The sequence below is a fragment of the Oryx dammah genome, unplaced genomic scaffold (genome assembly GCF_014754425.2).
Source record: "Oryx dammah isolate SB20612 unplaced genomic scaffold, SCBI_Odam_1.1 HiC_scaffold_16, whole genome shotgun sequence".
Classification (NCBI taxonomy): domain Eukaryota; kingdom Metazoa; phylum Chordata; class Mammalia; order Artiodactyla; family Bovidae; genus Oryx; species Oryx dammah.
In genome coordinates this window covers 36,085,960-36,095,986 of record NW_024070200.1, presented here as the reverse complement: position 1 = coordinate 36,095,986, position 10,027 = coordinate 36,085,960, and positions in this window count along the sequence as shown.

Below are 10,027 nucleotides of genomic sequence, written 5' to 3'. Positions count from 1 at the left end.
ACGGGGCCAGGGGCAGAGAGGGACTTGGGGATCCCAAGGCTGGGGCATGGGGAGAGGGATAGAGAAGGACCCTCACAGGTGCTTCTGCTCGGTTCCCTGGAGATTTCCCCATGGAAGGTTTCTGCTGGTCTCTGCCCTTCCAACAGGGTTTCCCTAGTGGCTCAAGGGTAAAGAACCCATCTGTCAATGCAGGAGACACGGGTTCAATCCCTGGGTGGGAAGATCCCCTGGAGAAGGAAATGGCATCCTACTCCAGTATATTCTTGCCTAGGCAGTCCCATCGACAGAGGAGCCTGGCAGGCTACAGAGGACCTAACGAGAGGACCAAGAGTGCTTCTTTTCAAAGGCAGAGCAAGCAGCAAGTGTTCCAAAAAGTCGTCTGTCCCTGTAGCCAGAGAGAGATCTGAGACAAAGCATCCTCAGACGGTCTTTCATGAGTTGCCGAGGAGCCACCACTCCCTGGTCCTTTCCCTTCAGAGGGTCTCCCAGGGTCGTGGGCAATGGAGACACATTCGAGGTCCCAGAGAAGAGCCCAGGCCCTGGGAGCAGGTTGAAGCCCTCAGGAGAAAAGCAGCGGGAAAGTGGTCTGAGCTCTGGGGGCACATGGGAGGGCAAGGGAGGGGAGGGTAAAGGGAGAGGCGTCTGGGACCTGAGCACAGCTGCACTGGGGGTGAGGGCCCTAGCCAGCCTCTGGGAGCTCAGCAGCATCACCTCTCTGCTATTCTCCACATCTGTAGCATCTGAACCAGGAATTAGGGCAAGAGAGGAGATTCCCTCCCCGCCACGCTGCTGTCCCTGGACCACCCCTCCCCACGATGCCCTTCACATCTCAGCACCCAGCCTCCTAGGACTTCCCCTACTCTCAGAAGTTTTGGGAAGGAAACCTGGAATCCTGGTAGGTCACTGCAGGAAGGGCCCCCAGAGGACCCAGGGGGACTAAGAGGGCAAGAGGCTTGTCTAGAGTCTCGCACAGCAGGCAGCCATTAAGTACGTATTAAATCACTTCATTCTTTCTCTTTGCGACCTTACAGACTGTAGCCCACCAGGCTCCTCTGTCCATGGGGATTCTCCAGGCAAGAATTCTGGAGTGGGTTGCCATTTCCTACTCCAGGGGATCTTTCCAACCTAGAGCTCAAACCTGTGTCTCATGTCTCCTGCATTGGGTAGACCAGAACCCTGAGCACAGCCAGCTCCTCTTGCCACATTGAAAGCCTCCCCCTCATGGAAGGTGGCCAGGACCCATAAGTAGCGGCTCTGCAGAGATCCCTCTGTACCCAGAGCTCAAAGTCCTGGCTCCAGCTTCCTTTTCAAGCCTGGCCTCTCCAATCCACCCCACGCCAGCCTCACCCAGGGGCCCTGCCAAGGGCGTCTCCATGCCACGCCCCACTCTCTGGTCTGCTTCTTTCTGGAGTTCCAGGCTGCATCCTCGGGGCCCTGATATCCGGGGCCAGCCTCCACCCAGAGCAGCCAGTTTCCCTGGGAGTGTAAGCTGAGATGAAGGTGACGGACCCGCCAGGCAGGATCTGGCTCGGCTCAGGTTCCCCCAGGAGGCCTGACGACACCCTCTCTGTTCACGTGGCCCAGCCTGCCCTGCCCCCAGCGAGCTGCACAGGCCGATACTGCTCTTGCTCCTTCAAGCCTGGGCTGGACAGTGGGCTGCCACCCAGGCATTGTGCCAGCGGCTCTGCCAGGACCTGGGAGAGGGTCTTTGACTGGCACACCATCCTCAGAGTCCATTCTAAACGTGGGGCCTCAGTTTATTAGGTAAATCCCTTGCAGATTTCAGACAAGCACCCCCAACTTAAGGAGGTTGCTACCCACTTTACAAAATAACTCACCATTCCTTCATTTAAGGAGCTGGTTCCTCCCAGGCACTGAGAATAGTAGCCAGCCTGTGTACAAGCACTCAGGAATGTCCGGGAGCCTCTGACCCTGTTAGACACACACACACACAGTGTGGGCTTGTGCTCACAGCTGTGCACCTTCAGACCTTCAGAAACACAGCACAGAGATACATACTTGCCTATGTACCCCCTATACACACACACAAACATGCACTTACAGGTACACAAACTCCAGAGTTGAATGTCCCTTGCCTATAGTCCTCCCACAGTCCCAGAAGCTGGCCACGTGGGACCCAGGACATGCGGCCCATCACCAGGTCCAAACTCACTTCCGCACAGTGACCCCACTGTGGGAAAGATGGTGGAAAGGGGTGTGGGGAGCAGGGTAGGGCTTGCCAGAGGGGCCCAGGTCCCCAGCTTGGAAGAAGCCTCGCCCACCACCCTCAGTGGTTTAGCCTCTTAGATGCTAAAAAAAGGGGAGGCTTCCTTTGAGCCCCTCTCCTCATTCTATGAGCTGGTCCTTTAAGTTGAGTTGCTGGGGTGGCTGTAGAACCCACAGAGCTGGAACCATTGTCCTCCAATAGGGAGCAAGAGAAATCGTCCTCCTTCCCCACAACCAATCTCTCCTGACCAATGGGAACTGCCAAGGGTGTTAGTATCTTCCTCTGGGCCCTGAAGATTCCAGATCTTAAAGGGCTGGAGGTACCTGGGCAGCAATGCCTCCCCCCAGCTTCTCAGGTTAGGTCTGCTGTTCCTGGCTGGCACATGTGAGGGAGCCCTGGCAAGTGAGTGGAACCAAGATGGGGGAACCAGACGTGCTGGACTCCTCTCTCTGCAGCCCCTGTCCCATCCTAGGTCCTCTCATAGTTAATGTCATCCCTGGGTAATCACCGCTGGGATTAGTCAGGCATTGGCAAGGGCATTTGGTGCCAAAAATCCTGTGGGAGGTGCAAACAGAAATATACCCAGCCCTTCCTAAAGAGCCCCAGACATGCCAGTGAGTAACTACCACACCACGTGTGCCCTAACCTAGTGGCATGAGCTGGCTGGTGCGGGGAAGCCCAGAGTGGGAGGGCCTCCGGCTCTGGCTGCTTCATTTCTCCTTACAGAGCGCCGGGTCTTTCCATGGCAGGAGCAGGCACGCAGTGCTAATGCCGAGCATGCCCAACCCACCTCCTGCTCACATGTCCATTCTCAGTGCAATGAGGTACAGTATTTAACTGACAGCTGTTGTCATCATAAAAGGTGCCAACTCCTCAGAGAGCCCCCTGTGGCCACCAGGATAACTGGTGGGTGGTACTGTGTTCCTTCACACTTCAGATGTCCTGGGAGTCCCTAAAGATAGAAGCAGCCCTTGCGTAAATCAACCAGTGGCCCAGAAGTGACTTTTCTACCTTAACATGGCTCCCCTGGCCCCCAACCTAGGAAATGCCAGCTCAGGTAGCCCTTAGCCTGGAGCTAAACTCAAGGCTTCCTTCTGAAGCTTTGTGAGGTCACAAAGGGCTCAGGTGTCAGTCCTGAAGTCCAAATTAGCTAGGTTGTCTAAGTCCTTGAAGCAGGGGAGGGTGAGGCCGGCAGGGAGGTCTGATCCAGCGAAGAGAGTCGGCAAGGAGTTGCCCACTCCCACCCTTACCTCCCAGTGACAGACAGGTCCCTGGACAGTGCAGCAGCTCGTGCACCAAGCCGTCTGCGATCTAGCCCGTCCTTCCCTCCCTGGCCCCTCCCCACCTGCAGAAGGAGGGACGAAGAAGGGAGGTGTCCAGCCAGGGTTACGGGTCAGTGCATCGGGTCTCCTCCAGGGTGGGACACAGCAGTCAGGAGAAGAGGGAAGAAGCCGCTAGCCAGCTACCTCCCAGCCTGATGAGGAAGTGGGGCTGGGCCTCCCCAGAACTCTCCATCCTGTAGAGGGTGGGGAGCAGGAGGGGCTCGATGGAGGCTTCCAAGCTAACTCTTCTGCCCCCACCAAAATAAATGCTGACTCTGACCTCCAGCCTGTGTGCTGCCCTGCTACTGGGACTCTTTGGAGCACCCAGGTCCCCTCCCCTCCCAGGTCTCAGAGGCCCCCAGCCTGGGAGAAGGTCCCAGCCTTGCAGCCCCTCCCTGCAGAAGGTCTACACCTTGTAGGAAACAGTTCAATGCTGTGTGCTCCCTCGGGGCAGGGTCATGTCAGCCCAATGCTAGGCATGCAGAGATGGTCAGGAAACATCTATTGCCAGAATACAGCCCCTCCCCACAGACCCAGAAGTCTCTCACACCAGTCCCACCCAGACCTCCTTTCCCAGCTCCCCTCATCCCCCAGGAGAGCTGATAAGGCTCCCCGCTGCTGCTCCAGCTCCCGCCTCCCCTCTTGAGCCCAGGCAGACCTCAGGTTTCTAAGGGGCAGGTTTGACTCTCTCCCTCCCAGACTTTTCTCTGTCCCTCCACACCCGAACCATGGCTCCCTCCCACCCAGACACCTGGGGTCTATCTGCTCAGAATCTCATGGGCAGAACACTTTGACCAAGTTAAATGTGGAAGCCCACCAAAGAGAGTCAAAATGGATTACACAGGGCAGGAGGGGGGAGACAAACTAGAACCCCTACACTCAGGCTCCCCTGCTACTCCAGCCCCTTGCCAGAACCTTCCTGGCCCAGCTGGTCTAACCACTGCGAGACCGCCTGCATTCAGCTTGGAGGCTCAGAGTCCCAACCTTACAGGAGTGCCTTGCCACAGTCACACAGCAATCCGCTGGCAGAGCTGGGCCTCCTCGAGTCTCCAAATCCCTCCAGGTGCCAAGGATGCCTCTCCCAGCAGTGAGATTCCTGGTTCCCACAAAGGCAGCCGAGCAAAGGCAGGTGGGCCAGGGCTGCCAGCCACGCTGACCAGGGCAGAGACTGCCAAGAACCAGAGAGCAGCAGGGGGAACCCTGTTGGGTCCTGTTGAGGAAGGTGGAGCCTATTGTAAAGGGCTGTTGAGCAACCAGGCAGGTGGGCGAGGCTGGCAGAGCCTGGGCACTCCTGGAAGGCGGTGACTCAGGCCGGAAAGGCCACTTCTGAGTCAACCTAGCTAAAAGGTTGCCTTGTGAGGGTGTCACCTGCACAGATGGCTGGGGCAAGGTCTGAGGACTCCGAGAAGGTTCCAGGCCTCAGGACCTTCGCCCTTCTGCACCACGGTCTGCCATGAGGACCTCAGAGTCTGGGGGCAGAATCCATGAACTGAAGGAGGGAGGGCAGAGGTGGTGAATGTGCCCGCCCAGTAAACTCGTACAAGTCCACCCACCTGTTGTAACTCATGATGGGATCATTGACACTGGAGAAGATAGAGCCAGCTGGGAGGAGCAGGCCGCCCGCTTTCTGCCTAGAGCCCCACTGCCTCATTTCTGCCCCATCTCCTATCCCTTCCAGCATCTGTGCAATGTGTCCAGCCAGAGGCCCAGGCCAGCTCCCATTCCTCTGCGTGAGTTAGGACCTAGCAGAGCAACTGACCAAGGCTTTGTTTCAAAGGGTCGTGGCTGTTGCAAAGCTCTTAGAAGAGCCCCGGACAGTGAACTCTCAGTATGTGTGTAAACAGTCAGTAAATGTCGACACGGTGATGAGTCGCTGTTGTAACAGCAGTTGTTGTTGGATTGCCTGGCGTGGATCCAGCATGTTGTAGGTGCTTCCAGGTTGGTGTTGCTGTGATCTTTGTCATTTATCACAGCCGTCACAGTGCCTGGTGCACAGTAGGTGCTGAACAAATGTTCGGTCTTCATGGAAGGCCAGATGCATGCATCCCCCACCTGAAGAAGATGGACGTGGGAGCATGTGCTTTGTTGGGCTTGGGCAGGGAGAGTGAGGTGTGCAGCAAGGGGCCAGGTTCTGGGTAAGAGAAGCCAGCAGCCCCACTCTGACCTCCCGCCTCCCCATTGAGTCAGAGGACTTACCTGAGGTTAAGTCAGAGCATTAAGAGGGAGGAAGATGATGCAGAGCTTGAGCAAGGAGGACACAGGCCCTGGAGCAGACAGGGCTCTGGAGCAGACTGAGAGACGCTCCTGTGGAAGCCAGGTCTGAGCAGAAGCTGCCCCCACGCGTAAGCCCAGTGCTGGGCTGGAAGCACTCCTTCCCACTGCCCGTGTCCCCAGGGTCCACCCCTTATGACGCAGAACCAGGGTAGGAAGTTGGGGGCTCTGAGATCTGGACCAGAGCTCTACACCCAGTCACCCCCAGTGTGAGTGGCCCTGTTTACCCAATTACCCAGGAGTCACCCAAGGAGCCTGAAGAGTTGGTCAGGTTGGAACACCACCACCCTCATACATATGTACCCCACACCCCACCCAGCCAAGGCTAACAGGGCAGGGTTGCAGTGCCACAGAGGGAAGGAGGCTGCCTGCTCAGCCGGCTAGGACAGCACAGCCTCCCGCTAACCAGAGAGGAACAGGGAGGGGCTCTCTGCTCTGGCCTTGAACCCAGCCCTCTAAAGCGGGGGGCGGGGTGGGGGTGGGGGCAGGGGATAGGATCTGATCTCTCCCACCCATTTGCACCCACACTTTGCTTAGGAAGAGGGAACAACTCCCCAGAGCAAGTCACTGACTCCTAGGGGGTGTGGGAGATGACATCAGGGGAGAAGAATGCATTCAGCCACCAGCTGCTGCGGCAACACACACGTGTGTGCGCACACACACAATTTAAGGGATTGCCACATGCGGCCGTGCACGCAGACATGTGCCGATTCACTCCCTGACAGCAGCTGACCTGTGCAAACCAGAACCCACACACTCCTTCTCCCCAGAGACCCAAGACACAGCCATGTCTGGTCACCAGCTATGAGCCAGGCACGACAGAGTGACCCCAGGTCCCCTGAAGGCTGTCTTCTAACAAACAGATACATTTAACATCTAACTTGTAGAGGAGATTGTGTGATAGCTTGAGTTTTCTGGAAGCAACAAATGTGGGGGAGTAAGATACTGGCCCAGGGTTGATAACTGTTGAAGCTCAGGTATGGACACACAGCTATCCATGATACTGTATTAGCTTCTCTATTTTGTATATGCTGGAAACTTTCCAAAATAGAAAGTTAAATACATGTACATATATAACTGGCAATTGATAAGTAAAATGAAGGGAGGGGAAAGGCAGGGTAAAGATACAAAGCATTAGAACTAAGAAGTCAAGGAAGGCTTCTCCAAGGAGGTGACGTTTTAAGCAAAGACCTGAATTAACTGAGGTTCAAAACACACAGACATTTGGGAGGAAGAACAATTATCAACCCTGGGCCAGTGTCTTACTCCCAGCATCCCTTGCTTCCAGCAAACTCTAGATATCACACAGTCTCCTCTACAAGTACTTAAAAGTGCCCAAGTGAGATGCTAAATATAGCTTTTTGTTAGAAGGCAGAAAAAAGAACATTTCAGACAGAGGGGACCCACAAATGCAAAGGTCCTGAGGTATAACAAGCTTGAGAAATAGCAGCTCAGTAGGTCTGGAATTCTGTGAGCAAAATACACAGGACTCCACAGTGAGATCAAAGGGGCCTTATGGCTGTGATAAGAGTTACGAATCTCTCTTAAGAACAGCAGGATTCCCTGGAGGTTGAAAGCACGGGACAGATGTGATTTGATTTAGAATATGGTCTTAAAAAGTACTCTGGAGACTTCCATGATGATCCAGTAACTATTAAGAATCTGCCTCCCAATGCCGGGGACGCAGGTTCAATCCCTGGTCAGGGAACTGAGATCCCATGTGCCGAGGGGCAAGTAAGCCCACAAACTACAACTAGAGTATTTGTAGTAGCTACAAGGAGGTGCCCGCATGGGGCAGCTACACATATTTACACCCAACACAGCCAAACAAATAAATAGTAAAAAAAAAAAAACCAGCTCACTCTGACTCCTGTTAGATCTTCGGGAGAAGGAGAAACAGAAGTGTTTGGAGACTACTACAGTAGTCTGGGCAAGCATAGCACTGGCTTGGGACTCATGGTGAGATGGTGAGACAGATCCAGTGTGGGATCTCTTTTGAGGAACTTTGCTCACGGGTGGATGTGAAGCGAGAAAAAGAGAGGAGCTAAGCATGATTCTCTGATAGCTCAGTTGGTAAAGAATCTGCCTACAATGCAGGAGACCCTGGTTCAATTTCTAGGTCAGGAGGATCCCCTGGAGACGGGAGAGGCTACCCACTCCAGTATTCTTGGGCTTCCCCTGTGGCTTAGTTGGTAAAGAATCTGCCTGAAATGTGGGAGACCTGGGTTTGATCCCTGGGTTGGGAAGATCCCCTGGAAAAGGGAAAGGCTACCCACTCCACTATTCAGGCCTGGAGAATTCCATGGACCGTATAGTCCATGGGGTCGCAGAGTTGGACACCCCTGAGCGACTTTCACGTTCACTTTCAAGCATGATTCCAAAACAGGACCTGAGCTTGGAAGTGAGGGCTGGGGACACAGTGGGGAGCATGTGTAGCCTGTTGACTACAGGCACAGAGCGCCCCGGTGGGGACCTCACACCTAGCGTCAGCCCCCCAAGCAAGCACACAGGGGGATGCACACACTCTGGGACACCAGGCACAGAGCCCTCACAGCACCCCGCCTGCCCCACCCTGCCCTACCCTGCCGCACACAGAAGCCCCAGGACTACCGCCCCCGCGCTCTCGCCTCAGCCTCAGCACCCACAGGGTCCGCAGTCATTTCCTTACCAACCCTCACCACCGCCTCCCAGGTCAGCCCCTCGAGCAAGGAGCCTCCTGACTCACTTTCTTCCTGGACACCAGAACCCAGCCCCCTGCCCCCGGCCTCATCTATCCAGTCGCCTCCAGATCCTGCTCCCATACCCCACCCTAAGGCAGATTCTTTTACCTCCTGAGCCATCAGAGAACCCCACAGAAAATTATCGCTCAATAAATATTTGCTCAGCGCTCACCATGGGCCAAGCCCTCTGCCCTTCCACCTGCTGCCTTGAAGGCGCACAGTCACCTCCACCAATCCCCACCACCTCCCCGCTGATTCCCCTCGATTCCTAGCACTCCTGCACTCACTCTACCACAGGACAGTTGCCCACTCACCCCAGGCCACCAACCAGCCTGCCAGCCTTGGAAGGGCACCTGGTGCCGTGGGAAGGGCACGGCTGTGTCCAGGCAGAAGTCAGTCCTGCCTGCCACCAAGCAGCTGCACCGTCTCACGCAGGTGACTCGTTGCCTCTGAGTCTCCGTCTGCTGGAGAAGTCCAGAAGTGGTTCTCACCTTCCAGACCATGGTGAGCAAGGAGACAGTTCCCGGGAATACTGAGGCCAGTGCCCAGCACGGAGCAGCACGTGTCAGCCATTCAACGGCTGCTGTTGTGCACTCAGGCCCAGCCCTGACATCCACCCACTGGGTGGCCTTAGAGGGCTCGTCCAATCAGTTTTCTCACTCATGTAGTGGGGTAACGGTATTCCTGGTCCTGCCTGTCTCTAGGGCTGCTTGGTGGCTGGTAAACCCAGCTTCTCCTTACTGGGCCCCTGGCTATGTGCAAGCACTGTCCGGCTGACGTGTTTGGCTCATAGATCCCTCCTAACAGCCATCTGGAATTCCTGTTATAAATGGAGAAGCGGAAGCATGGCAGCATTAAGTAACATCCCGACGACAAGCAGGTGTGGAGTGGTTTGTACTCAGGCTCAGCCACGTCGGTCCTGCCTCTGAGTGGTGGAGGGAAAGGGCCTTTGTGTCTGGGGGGCAGCAGGGCTGTCTGCCGGAGCCTCATGCTACCCTCACCCACAGCACTCCTTCCAATGGCAGCCAAGGGACTAAGTCAGCCCAGGAGAGGCCTCAGGTACCTCCAGGCACCAGCCAGCCCCCAGCTCCTACTTCGGGCATCAGTCATTTGCCTCCCCACCAGAGGTAGCCCATACCCTGGGAACCACTCACACCAGCTCTGCTACTCTGCACCTCCCTCACTGGGCCCTATTTCCCAGTCTGTGAAATGATGTTGATTATCTCTTGCATATTGGGTGGTTGTGAAACACTGGCCATCCATTGTCCACCACGGTACCGCTTGCCCAGGAGATGGTGGATGCCCCAGATGCTGGGGGATCCAGGCACAGTGGGGACTTGAACCCCTTCCCAGGCAGGACCAGACCTCAGAAGATAAAGGGTTCCACAGGGTCTTTAAGCAGCTTCCCAGAGCACCTCATGCTTGAATGTGTGGTGGAGGCTGTGGAATGATTTTGCCAGCCGCTTGAGGTTCCCTGAGACCCACAA